This window comes from Opisthorchis viverrini (genome assembly GCF_000715545.1).
Source record: "Opisthorchis viverrini unplaced genomic scaffold opera_v5_98, whole genome shotgun sequence".
Lineage (NCBI taxonomy): Eukaryota > Metazoa > Platyhelminthes > Trematoda > Opisthorchiida > Opisthorchiidae > Opisthorchis > Opisthorchis viverrini.
Window position 1 is genome coordinate 619,317 of NW_008751755.1, and position 8,446 is coordinate 627,762.

Genomic DNA, 8,446 nt, shown 5'->3' on the forward strand with positions numbered 1-8,446 from the left:
AGTAGTGCATTACGAATTTAATTTATCACCTTCTTGATTTACTTTACGTAAAGTTTTCAGGCGGAGAATGTCACTCTAAAACGCCACCTTCAGGAAGTTGGGCTGTTCTCAAAAGACCACATTCCGAAACAGATTGGCAGCGCTGTTGAAGACCAGACAGAGCCACACTCAGCGTCCAGTGCGCCCGAGCTGTACCTCTGTGATTTGTAAACAAGTTACACACTGTCTTATAGACGTAAGGAGCGAGATGGCTCAGCTGATTAGAGCGCGAATCTGCTGGCCGGAATGTTCGTAGTTCGAACCCGACCTCCGCCTCTCGACTTCTCCCGTCTAGGCTTGGACGACCTGTCAGTATCCCAGCCCTCGTGCTTCCTCTGGGTGGCATGGCAGCTAGGCACCGGAAAGGGTTTTACAGCTGAACGACTACAGACATAGTTTGCCATGTTCTACAACAAAGTGACAAAACTAAACTAAAGACAATGGGGGAAAACGAAATCTGCATCCCGATTCGTAAATTACAACATTCTATAAAGAAGAAGGAAGTAAGCTACAAGGAACCACTAAAATTAATCAAACAAGAACATCACAAACCAATAAGTTGAGTACGGCAGAGATAAAACTTGCGGGTTATATAGAAATACAGCCTAAATCAAGCGATGTAAATCCAATGACGATAAGAATTCAACAGTAGGTACCGACTTTTACCATAGGTTAATTCTTGTTTTAAAAAACTGGAGAGCACTATTCTGAATAGCTGCATTAGATTCGGTTAGGTAGAGCCGGGTGAATTCGGAGAGTGCATTTGTCCGAGTGCGCTGCAGAGTAGTCAGACACGTGACTGTTGTTGTGCGTCGCATATAGGCCAGTAGTAGTGGTGGAGGAGTGACGTGTACCCATTTGACGTTTCAAGTCGAGTACTGCCTTTGGAGAGTGAGTTTCAAGAACGAATCGCCCGCTGAGGCAGATGGTGCATTCGCAATGGTCGAGCGGAAAACAAAAGTGTAAAATTTTATTCAAGACACGTCGTGTGGCATGGGACCACTGAGGATCAAATACCCGAAAAGGCTTCAGGTCTTCGTAGTGCAGAGACCAATTTCCAAGGTCGCCGTGGCATAAGAGACAATACGTTGTAGCTTAAGTGCCTTCCGTTTCGGACACCAAAGGTGACCCAAGTTGACAGTGTTGTTCGCGCCTCAAGGGTTCGTGATTCAATACACCATACTGCAGTCACTACTCATTTAGCTCCCAAACTAAGTAAACTACCAACAAACTCAAGTCCCATATTCCGAAATTTTGAGGGAACCCATGGGAGTGTGAAATATTGAGGTAGAACTTCTCAAAAGGCGTGTTGTGAAAGGGGTTACTTCAGACATTGCATTCAAATCAGTTTGCTCGAATGTATTATTCTCACAATACATGAGAATGTCATGTGCTAATCTCTATTAAGTTGTGATTCCTAACCCCTGGTCCGTGATCTTTGAAGAGTACGCCCAACGAAAAAAACGTGAAAAGAGGGGAAAACCCCGGACAATTCCACCAGCTTTTGGAATACTTTTGGATAACTCACTGTGAACCATAACGCAATCATAAGAATGGGAACAAGTGGGGCAAAAGTAACTAGAAACGTCGGGGCATACCTAGTTGACCAAGTACATCTAGGAAAGCCAACCCATTCAAGGGGTTGGTCGCTTGGTAATGGTTTCTTTATTCATCTCCGGTCAGCATTGGAAAAGTGAGGAATGTCGATTCTTCCTCGAAGGTCTCAAAGATTGGTCGTGCTGAAGATGGCATGAACGCATTCACTGTCATGTCGCAAGATCTCTCCAGTCAAATTTGATTCCAAGACTCATTTATTTACATGAGTCAACAAGCATTGATCAGACTATCTGCCCGCTGTACCTCAAGTTTGTAACTACGCATCGAAAGAAAGACAGTATCTCTGGATATCGATTCTGCTCGATTTTGAACAGGGGTATCAAATCGGCATTGTGAAATATTCAAGCTTGCGGAAACTCAACGGTTGGCCTTGTTGCTCGCAAGAACCCGTGCATTTCTACTACCTCTCTGAATACCCACCATTTGAGTTTGTTCCAATCACTGTGCATCAACTTTGGTTCACTGAAGGCAGCCCAGTTTTCCGTGCTCTGTGTGTATCCATTTAAATCAAGGATAAAATAAGGCGATACACTTTTCCGCATACCCAAAAAGACTTAAATTCATCCGGTTATAACAATGCAGCAAGTGCGTTTCGGGAGTATCCAGCAGGCACTATCCATCTTCACCACTTCATAACCCTTCTTCTATGTAGCCGTTCCCAATTTCACCAACCGTGGTTGATACAGCATTTCGTATTATCTATCTGCCGGGGTATCAGGACAGTTTGGGCGTTCCGGTTCATCTACGACAGATTCTGCGTTCCTACGCAGCTTGGAACCGTCCGCAAATTGGATTGAGGCTATATGGAAGCGAGCATTAATTTAAATGTACAACATGCAAATAGCATGAGCCCAAGATCCACCTGGGGCCCTCCATCAATGGCTCTCAGATTGCACTAATGGCCTTCACTGAATATCTCCGGTTGTGAGCAGAAATTCCATCCATGTGTATGATGGTCCAGTGATTCCGACTAGGAAAGCGACGGGATGACGTGCCATGACCAGAAAGTCTCCAAAAATCACATGCTTCGTATTTCAGCGCTTTCCAAAATTATACCAGATCATATAATTTTCCAGCACGTTTATCATTCGCGGTCTTCCACTCAGTGGTCCTGTCGATCCAAATTGAAAGTTTTGTGTATCAGTGCGTCTGGAGCTCTTTTGACCATTTTTTTCGGAAGCCTGGGGATCAACGACATACGCACATAGTTCCTTCGTCCTCTATGGCTACCCGATTGAATATGGTATGATCAATCCAATTCCCCAGAATTGGGGAATACGTGAATACGTGTGAATGCGTGAATACGTGTAAATACGGTTTCCAGTGATACTGTAAGGATTCTTGCGTCTACACAGTCTATTAATAGCCAACATCAGTCGCTCTGAGAAAGTGCAAGTCACGCCACGCAAGCAATTTCTACCCAGACCTTTGATCACTAGATCAAACTTATCCCTCCATACTTTGTGTGAATAGCATAAATCGCCACTAACTGTTGCGCAAAAAGTCGTCAACCATAGTTTTACCCTGCGGTCAGGATTCCTAAAGATTGCTCTTTCCCTTTTCTTTAGCGATTGACTTGTGCCGTTGTCATCAATCAGCTTTCTTTTGATTGATTCTCGTTGACATTCATTCGGTTGCAGGGATTTTCACCTTTCTTAGATTTTAAGAGCTAGACAGGTCTCGGGTTGCTCTGAGATTCTGCTTATGTCCTCATGCTTAGATAGACTGCGTGACATCCACTGGAATCTTTTTGAATGTTGACACAGCGCCCGGATATTCTCATCAAATTTTGTCAGATTTTACGCCACTTCAGCGCTTTCACGTGGCCGCACATCCTAATTCTTTATCGAATCTCAAACGTTTTGTGCCTTGGGAATGAAACAGATAGTAGCCAACCCTGGTTACGACGATGCTATGGTCAGTGCTTTTCTGCGGTTCATAGTATAATACTACAACTACTTATTGCCAAGAGGATTGTCAAAATTAGGTCTACTACTAAAGAACGTTTGAGGGCAGCGGAAGACATAACAGTAACGTACCTGAAGTTCGGTAGCGGAACGATGAAAGGCGAAGTGATTAACCAATGCACTTAGCAGAAAGCAGATGGGCGAGAAATGTACACATACCATGCGAATGAAACCAGCCAGCTAGCTCGGGAGACGTAGTCACACAGCAAATATTATCGTCGGAAATCGGCGCAATGAAAGAGGCCATTCTTCATACGAACGGACACAACATTTAATACCGAGCTTACATTATTTACAACGCATTATAATGGCCACGGAAAACAAATCCGTAGTTTCTAAATGTTGTTGAGGCATACTATGATAGGCTCCAAGATACTTTGCAACATTTCTTCTTCCTTTGACACACAAAAATATGATGGTTTGCGTGGACATAAATCATGTACACGGCCTTATTTCGATATATCAGTGAGTGCAAAATTGACCTCACAACCGCGTCAGCCGTGTAAAGTGAGTTCCCATTTTTTCTTTGACCTATACTACCTGGATTACCGCGCCCAAAGAGCTCCATTGGGTAACTCTACGAATGAACCGGTAGCTTACACTATACGGCGGGCTTAAGACGCATTCTTACTGTCAGAAGATTGTGGGCTGCTTTCACTGTTCTTCCCTTCGCAGCATCCGCAGTGCTACGAGTATCAGCATCACCGCATCGGTGAGTTCAGCGGGAAGGTGATACAGTAGAGATTTGACCTGCTTAGAGGTCAAGGCAATGAATACACAAGGTAGGAGCTGATTTTACACTTTACTAGCTCTTTGAAAAACTCAGGAGACAAGTAAAATGCCTTAATTTTTGTCGCCCTACACAAGGCAAAGCCAATGGCACAATGTGACTCCTAGAGGTGGAAGTTCGACCTATCTTTCCAATGCACTGGTCATGGTGCACACATGATAAGCGCCAGCGTTCAATTCGGTAAAAAGCGTATTCCAAAGGAGCAAAGGAGTCGATAGTCAACATAGGCATGATGATCAAAAAGTTGACCTTCGTAATTCCGAGGACCGGTAGTAGGGGACGGAGCCTGAGTCGTCTTGATTCAGCCTGACGTTTTCAATTGGCGTGACAAAAACTGAGAGGATAATAACGATCTGAACTTTTAAATAGATATATGCAGTAAAAAGCTGTTTAGCCCCTTTGTAAGGAATGGCGTCACACAGGGAATGATAATAGGTCACGCGCTACCTTATTTACCCATTAGCAGTACACCCCGGATGGTTAGCTCAAAATTTCTGCTTTTCGTCGATGACCTCAAGATGTTACCGGTAGATTCCGTTCTAATCTACCAGGATCTGAATAATCGGCAAGATCATAAAATGCATCTCACAATCAACCATAAGTGTCAGCACCTTCACAGAGATACCTTCGACTGTCAGTATACTTACAGTGTTAGTGGACTGCTGGTGCCCAGGTAAGCGGCAGTAGGAGACCTCAGATTCTGAAACCTTATTACGACTTCACACAACCGACCGCAGGATTATGGGTACTGAGGTGTAGGTCTGCGTGCCAGACTGATGATACGGTGATAAGGAAAATTTTGACTTTCATAAAGTCTATTCCGGATCATGAAGAACCGGCACAGTTTACTGCGTTTAAAGCAGACAACGTGCTACTGGAACACATAAGGAGGCTAACCACCGGAAAGATACCAGAAATGCACACCATTGGCCATCTTGATAGTTGTCTATACCTGAGCCTCCAAGTCAGTCAGTCAACCAATTCTTTAGCTTACAAGCCGCGCACCGAACTGCATGGGTTTCAGCTACTACAGGGTTAGGAAAATAAGGGGAGATGAGAGCGACTTGGTTCAATCTGTCCATTGACATCAACCGGATCTGTTTGTCTAGTATGGTAAGAATTGAGTTACTCAGTGAATGCGTTAGCTTTGATGCAACAGCAGGGATCTTCACCAGCAACTGAGTGTCAGATGGTTCGACCGAGTCCACGGCTGGTCCGCATTTGGTAGCTTCAAAGTTACACGGTTGGAGCATCTATTCCAAAAGTTTGTGCCGATTAGAAAACAATGTTCAGCACATAACTGGAAAAGTTTTCCATATCAGATAATCAGTGAGTGTCAATTCTGAACGAGCAGCCGAAGGAAATCTCTTCAGGAACAGGTCAGCCAACGCTGGTATTAATGCTACCTATTCAAACCACAATAGCTGTGCTTCTAGCTGACCGAAGCGACCACAACAGGTCTCGGGGCATCATTCTTAGTACCAGAGCTGTCGGCTGTCGGAGTGCATGGCGACACAGCGAAAAAAGTGATTAGTTGCCTCGGGGTTCATTGATCTTGATTCAACCAGTCAATCTTTACTGGAATCCAGTCCAGTAAGGCACATTCAACCTTGGTGCTCAGGACAACTCGCACGCGGTTGATAACACAAGACGTTGCGCTAGAATCACCAGGAATTGGAAAAGGAACGTGCGGGAAATTTGGGATAATTCCGAGTGGTCGTGTTTTGGAGACACGAAATACATCGATCGGAGAAGATAAGGTCTAAGTAACAGCTAAATGTTGCCCTATTTAACACATAATATCGTTGTTCAAAGTCGAAACGTGGAACACATCCATTGAAGTAAATAAGCTCCATTTTTATTTACAGTACTGTGTACTAGCTTAGATACAGAGTACCTATCAGATGAGCGACAGCTGAATAAGTCGGAGGCTTGTGTGGGAGCATGTGAGGTGGAACCAACGGGTGAAAAGCTGTAAGGAAGAATGACACTACTCGGTCGTCTAGGCGAAAGTGGTTTCGGCTGGGATAACCCAACTTGGGCTTTTGACTATAAGGCCTCACCCACGGTGCATTGGAAGAAGGTGGGAGTCTTGCCAGAGATCCCTCTCCCAGCTTCCGACCCAAATTTTGGACTGCAAGATGGCGTTAATTTGGGTTTCCTCGAGAGGTACACCCCGTAAAGAATCATCAATCTGACCGCTTGTTTGGCTCGAGGGTGCAGGCAGTGCATGACCGTCTTACTTTAAATGCGGTCACGCATGGTGGGCGCCTTTTGAGTCAATATGGTTTGTGGGAACTGTAGCGTAATTCGTAGTATGCACCAATGGATTGAACACAACCTAGTGAATCGCTTACTTTGTTTTGTTGTTTTGACAAATACGTATTATCTCAACGTCCGTGACTTCGCTACCCCCGTTGTTGAGCGCTTTGTTTAGGTGCGCGGTTATTGTTTTACCAAAATGCATAGAGTACCACTTCTACCTAGGTGTTGAATCTCAGTATGGAAACCTCGTCCGCATCGACCTTAGTCTTAATTACCGAGAAAGATAGAGAAGCCGGGTTGTCAAATAGTTTAAAGGTTACAATGAACTCTCATGGAATCGAAAGACCCATTTGCACTTTCGAGTAGGTAAGGGCGTCGGTCTCGGGCTATACTGTTTGCTGGAATTGTTTACTACATTAACAAAGACGACCAACCAGAGGCGGCGCACCTTAAAACAGAACATTTGATCGCGACACACAAACCTTTTATATCGCATGCCAACACCGTCCGTTAACCTTCGTTGCAGATCTTCTTAATCCTCACTTAATCACTCAATTCGAGAATTCTTAAAGAATTCTCTTAAACCAAGAAGTTTATCTCTTTTCCTAGCCCTTACTGAGTATCTCGAGGAGCTAGCCAACACTCGGAGACCCGTATATTATTTGTCCAAACAAACAAGCCCAGTGGGATTGTCTGAATCGATAGAGCAGACACAAGGCACAATAACTTCTTGATCTTACCAGCCCTAACACCACTTGTGAGCTGCAATTTCACTGAGTCACTCGGGCAATCACTCGGCTGACGTAGGGGCTGGCGAGTCAGTAAGATAGGGTGAAAATCCCTCATAAGAATCGAAAATTCGGGCTGAATCTATTACCACAATGAGGACTTCTGTGTCAGTCTACAAACTACCAGCACAATGCTTCATGCACGGCTTTTTAGTAATGCATAGCCGCTGTGTATCGGCAACACTAGCATCGCCCGCAGACAGAAACCGTGTAAGCAACCGGAGAATACACAGTAGGAAAAAATCCTACAAAGGGCAAATATAGGATGTAACTGTAATAAGCACTTGAGAGCACTGAAGTGTATATGAAGCAATATCAGGTCATGATTTGGTACTAACATTCTCGGGCGCTTTTCATAAACTATCCACTGGTTACCTAAATACAAAAACCCAGATGTTGTGGTGATAGTGATACTCGAAAATTCGCCAAACTACTTAACTTATCTAATACGAAGGCACATATGATACCGAACAAAAATGCTCACCTTGGAAATGTATGAAACTACCCTCGAGAGCAGGACCAACTATTCATAATCTCGTGGCCGAGCGATCGCGACCAAGCGGCCTTCAGGTGATCGATTAAAACAAGGAAGCCCAAAAGGCTCCCCGGTCCTAGATACGACTAGGGAGCCAAACGATTGATAGGATACTGACTTTGGTTACTCAGACATGGTGTAGTTGAAAAATAAATAGAGGATAATGGGCTCAAGCCACTTGTGATGGTGTATAGTGATATTAGTTTTATTAGTCGATCACTTAAAAACCTTGAATGGTGAGAAAGGAGTACAGGAAGCGTAGGGCAAGTTTGGAGCGAAACCGGCTGAGACTAAATATCAAAGTCCGTGAGGAGGGGGTGAAAACTGCATTATCTTGAAGTGTTTCCTCAGAAGGAAATGATTTCATTTTGGACGCCTGGTTCATCTGTGTTGGGAGAGACAAGTTCTGTGTCTCTTGGGTCTTCTGTTCGATGAGAACGCGATA

The 8,446-nt window shown here is 44.3% G+C and overlaps 1 protein-coding gene across 1 annotated transcript in view; it reads right to left on the reverse strand.

Moving 5' to 3' along the window:
* The window catches only part of T265_05312 (hypothetical protein), a gene marked incomplete at both ends in the record, with an annotated part of 75,717 nt that extends 67,739 nt beyond the window's left edge, over positions 1-7,978 (reverse strand). Inside the window, one exon of the mRNA XM_009170295.1 lies at positions 7,951-7,978. The remainder of the gene's footprint in view (positions 1-7,950) is intronic.
* Positions 7,979-8,446: the final 468 nt, after the last annotated feature.